Raw genomic sequence first — 6000 nt, forward strand, 5'->3', positions numbered from 1 at the left:
ACAAAAAAGATCTTCATCCCAGTGCACCAGCCCCAAGCATCCTGTATCCTGCATCGAACCTGGACTGACGATTCATTTCTTATATGATATTATACATGTTTCAATGCAGATTCATGTTGATGTATGGCAAAACCAATACAATATTGTAAAGTAATTAGCCTCTAATAAAATAAATAAACTTAAAAAAAAGAGAGAGAGAGAGAGAGAGACTTAAAAAAAAAAAAGGAAAGAAAGAAAGGTTAAGTGATACCCAGAACTTTCCTGGTGGTCAGTGGCTAAAACTCTGTTCTCTATGCTGGGTGAAGCCAAATAAATAAATAAATATTTATTTAAAAAAAAAAAAAGATCTTCACAACCCAGATAATGAAAATTAAATAGAAAATGCAAAATTCTAAAACTCCTAAATGACAACAGAAGAGAAAGTCCAGATGATGTTGGATTTGGTAGTAACTTTTATGATAAGAAAATATCATGGGGAGGGAAGTGGGAGGAGGGTTCAGGATGGGGAACACATGTATACCTGTGGCAGATTCATTTCAATATATGGCAAAACCAATACAATATTGTAAAGTTAAATAAAATAAAATTTTTAAAAATATATATAAATAAATGCAAAAAAAAAGAAATAAAAGTCAACATTCTGCCATAAAAAAAAAAAAACTCAACTACTTAAAAGAAGGTATTAACTCTGCACACTTTGACTTGCATGATTCCCACAAGGAAACCTTGATGTATCCAAATTTAAAAAATAAAAATAAAAAAAAAGAAAGAAAATAGCATAATCACGGCAGAACTGAAAATTAAAACAACAATGAGATGCCATTGCACACCTAATGAGATGGAGAAAATCCAAAATGTTGACAGCAGCAAATGCCAGCATGGATGTATAGTAACAGGAATTCTCATTCATTGCTGGTGGGAATTCAAAATGGTACTGCCACTTAGGAAGACAAGCAGCTTCTTACAAAACTAAGCATACTCTTACCATACAGTCCAGCAGCTGCACTTCTTGGTAAATACCACATGAACTAAAAATGTATATCCACACAAAAACTGGTTCATGGTCATTTTAGCAGCTTTAGTTATAACTGCCAAAACTTTGAAGCAATCAAGGTGTCCTTCACCGAGTGAATGGAAAATACACTATTAAAAATGAAATAAAAGATATTCAGGTTGGAAAAGGACACTTAAACCACTATTTCAGTTCAGTCGCTCAGTCATGTCTGACTCTTTGTGACCCCAATGACTGCAACACACCAGGCCTCCCTGTCCATCATCAACCCCTGGAGTTTACTCAAACTCATGTCCATTGAGTCAGTGATGCCATTCAACCATCTCATTCTCTGTCGTCCCCTTGTCCTCCTGCCTTCAATCTTTCCCAGCATTGGGGTCTTTTCAAATAAGTCAATTCGTCCTGTAAGGTGGCCAAAGTATTGGAGTTTCAGCTTCAGCATCAGTCCTTCCAATGAATATTCAGGATTGAGTTCTTTTAGGATGGACTAGTTGGATCTCCTTGCAGTCCAAAGGACTGTCAAGAGTCTTCTCCAACACCACAGTTCAAAAGCATCACTTCTTTGGTGCTCACTATTAATAAGCCACTATTTATTAATAGATTGTTCGCAGATGGAATGATTGAGTATATAGAAAATGCTAACAATCCATACAACACTGAAAAAGATTTAGCAAGGTTTTAGGATAAAAGTTTAAAAAACAAACCATATTTTTAAATACTAGTAGCAAATAGTTTCGGAGAAGGCAATGGCAACCCACTCCAGTACTCTTGCCTGGAAAATCCCATGGACAGAGGAGCCTAGTAGGCTGCAATCCATGGGGTCGCTAAGAGTTGGACACGACTGCGAGACTTCACTTTCACTTTTCACTTTCATGCATTGGAGAAGGAAATGGCAACCCACTCCAGTGTTCTTGCCTGGAGAATCCCAGGGATGGGGGAGCCTCGTGGGCTGCCATCTATGGGGTTGCACAGGGTCTGACACGACTGAAGCGACTCAGCAGCAGCAAATAGTTTAAAGCAAAATTATAAACCATTTCATTTATTATAGCACAAAAGTAAAGATGATTTCCAACAGAAACTCTACAAGCCAGAAGAAAATGGCACGATATATTTAAAGTGAAGAAAGGGAAGAACTACAACCAAGAATAATCTACCCAGCAAGACTCACATTCAGGTTTGGTGGAGAAATTAAAATCTTTCCAGACAAACAAAAGTTAAGAGAATTCAGCACCACCCAACCAGCTTTACAACAATTTCTAAAGGAACTTCTCTAGGCAGGAAACACAAGAGAAGGAAAAGACCTACACAAAATAAACCCAAAGCAATTAAGAAAATGGTAGTGGGATTATACATATTGAAGTGAGTGAAGTCGCTCAGTCAGTCCGACTCTTTGCAACCCCATGGACTGTAGCCCACCAGGCTCCTCCATCCATGGAATTTTCTAGGCAAGAGTACTGGAGTGGGTTGCCATTTCCTTCTCCAGGGGATCTTCCTGACCCAGGGTCTCCCGCATTGCAGGCAGACACTTAACAGTCTGAGCCACCAGGGAATCCCTTACATACTGATAATCACCTTAATTGTAAATGGATTAAATGCACCAACCAACAGACAGATTGGCTGGGCAGATGAAAACATGTGCATGTATGCACTTCCGCATACCACATCACTCCATTTCACTCCCCAAACTGTATGCATTTATTTTATACTGTTAGATTAATCATGTTTCCATTATGGCTTGCAATTGTAATTATCTTCTACTTTTGTTTTGGTCTGGCTATTGATTGTGAAAACTGATAAACATCTTTACTATTGTGATTATGCAATTATTATTCACTTAATATCAATGTATCATGATTGGTCAACAGAAAATAATACAATTCTATTTCACTAAAACTACCATTTAATAGAAAAACTTGTAATCACTTTTTAAAGTCCAGATGCATATCAGGATTATCTTGAAATATTCTGAAAAATACCAATGTCCAGGTACTGCTGCTTTTCTACAAAACACCAGATGTGTTTATAATAAGCAAGCATGTTTAAAAATGAGTGGACTATATGATGATCTTTTACTTTTATCTAGTTTGCTTCACTTTTTTTATTTCATATTCAGTGCTCCAATTTCATTTAGTTTGTTTTCCAATTTCTCTGTCTCTTTTTGATGTTATTGTTCTTTCTTAAGCCTTTATCAAGTGTAGTAAGGAAGCTTTTATATACATACATATACCCATATATACAGCATACATAATATATATATTTTAGAAAATTTATGAATTTTGCTTAGCTAAAAAAAATTATAACATTTTGATTCCACTTGTTCAACTTAGTATGAATAGAATGTTAGATTTCTAATTTATATTCATTCAAAATTTTATAGTTCCATGTATTTTGGCTTCTAGTATTACTGTTAACATTCTAGAAAATTTATTATCTTCAATTCAGTTCAGTTCAGTCACTCAGTCATGTCCGACTCTTTGCAACCCCATGAACTGCAGCACACCATGCCTCCCTGTCCTTCACCAACTCCCGGAGTTCACTCAGACTCACGTCCATCGAGTCAGTGATGCCATCCAGCCATCTCATCCTCTGTCGTCCCCTTCTCCTTCTGCCCCCAGTTCCTCCCAGCATCAGTCTTTTACAATGAGTCAACTCTTCGCATGAGGTGGCCAAAGTACAGGAGTTTCAGCTTTAGAATCATTCCTTCCAAAGAAATCCCAGGACTGATCTCCTTCAGAATGGACTGGTTGGATCTCCTTGCAGTCCAAGGGACTCTCAACAGTCTTCTCCAACACCACAGTTCAAAACCACCAATTCTTTGGCGCTCAGCTTTCTTCACAGTCTGACTTTCACATCCATACATGACTATTGGAAAAACAATAGCCTTGACTAGATGGACATTTGTTGGCAAAGTAGTGTCTCTGCTTTTGAATATGCTATTTAGGTTGGTCATAACTTTTCTTCCAAGGAGTAAGCGTCTTTTAATTTCATGGCTGCAATCACCATCTGCAGTGATTTTGGAGCTCAGAAAAATAAAGTCTGACACTTTTTTCACTGTTTGCCCATCTATTTCCCATGGAGTGATGGGACCAGATGCCATCATCTTCATTTTCTGAATGTTGGGCTTTAAGCCAACTTTTTCACTCTCCTCTTTCACTTTCATCAAGAGGCTTTTTAGTTCTCTTCACTTTCTGCCATAAGGGTGGTGTCATCTGCATATCTGAGGTTATTGATATTTCTCCCGGCAATCTTGATTCCAGCTTGTGCTTCTTCCAGTCCAGAGTTTCTCATGATGTACTCTGCATATAAGTTAAATAAGCAGGGTGACAATATACAGCCTTGACGTACTCCTTTTCCTATTTGGAACCAGCGTGTTGTTCCATGTCCAGTTCTAACTGTTGCTTCTGGAGCTGCATATCTGTTTCTCAAGAGGCAGGTCAGGTGGTCTGGTATTCCCATCTATTAGTGATTTAAAAAAAAAAATTTGAATGAGTCTTCAAAATTCTAATCCAATATTGAGAATATAAAGAAATACTTTGCTGTTAAAAAAAAAAAACAGGAAATTAACAAGTGATACAGTATTATTAACTGAAGTACAGATTTTATTCATCAAATTTTGTACATCTTCCCTCATAGCTCAGTCGATAAAGATTCTGCCTGAAATGTAGGAGACCTGGGTTCAATTCCTGGGTTGAGAAGATCCTCTGGAAAAGAAAATGGCAACCCACTCCAGTGTTCTTGCCTGGAAAATCCCGTTGACAGAGGAGCCTGGTGGGCTACAGTCCACGGGGTCGCAAGAGTCACACATGACTTAGCGACTAAACCACCACCACCACCACAGATTTGGTTCAAATTTCACAAAATTTTATGATACTGTCCATTATTTGTTTTCATATCTTATTCAAGATCCCATATTGTATTGAATTGCACTGAGCAGCTTCAGCCTCATGAAACAAAGTCTGTCAAATTCTGTTTTCACTTTTATTCTATTACAAATAATTTCTAATTTTCCTTGTTATGGCCCTCTTAGATACACCCATCGTTTAAAAGCGGACATTTAATTTCTAAATAAATTTCTAAAAGGGATTTTATTTAAGGTATCTTTAATATTAATTTCTCATTTTGATTCTAATTTCTCATTTAAATGCTTTCTTCATTGCAGTCACCCTTGGTGCTTTTTTCAGCCTAACTTATTGAGGCTTTCAAAGGCTAAGTTTAAAATCTCTCTTGGTAAATGTCACATTGCACTTGAAAATATGTGAGTTATTTACAAATATCTTTTAATGATTTCTAACATAATTTCACAGTGATAAGAGAACAGATTCTGTATGATTTCAATACCTTTAGAACATAAAAGTTTTGCACCTTGCTTTATGTCCCTAGATATTTTCCAGGGCTTCCTAGTTTACAGTCTATAGGCACTTGAATAGAATTTGTATGCTACTGCTGTGTGAAAATTGTATAAATTTCAAATATTTTGAATTGGCTCACAGTGCCTTTCAGGTCTACTATATCCTTCTCCTTCTCTGTATATTCATTCTATTAATTTTTGAGAGTTTGATATTGAAACTCCAACTAAAATCTTAATTTACCTACTTAAAAAAATAAGCACAATATATAGAGGAACTACATGTATTTCCCAAGTCTCCTGTAAATGTGTTATCATACTTTCATAATTTAAAAAAGATAAAAATTTTTTTAAATAAATATATTGTAGTAAAGTCATTTTAAAAGGCAGACATGATAAATTACCCCAAAATTTAAACAAGTTAATAGCTGTATGTGGGAAAGAAAAGGGACATGGTCCAGTTGGAAGGGTGGTCAACTGAGCAGAAAGCAGCTTTGAAAGAGCAAAAAGTCTAATGACCCTGAGGAGCACTGGGAAGTATTAATAGACGTGGGGTACTTCTGCAGCCTGTCAATGAGTCCCAGGGATTGCTAACAGAATGTTTACAAAACCTACTGAGTTCTATGGTTTTTCCGGTAGTCAT

Source organism: Bubalus kerabau, chromosome 15 (assembly GCF_029407905.1).
Source record: "Bubalus kerabau isolate K-KA32 ecotype Philippines breed swamp buffalo chromosome 15, PCC_UOA_SB_1v2, whole genome shotgun sequence".
In the NCBI taxonomy this organism is placed as follows: Eukaryota; Metazoa; Chordata; class Mammalia; order Artiodactyla; family Bovidae; genus Bubalus; species Bubalus kerabau.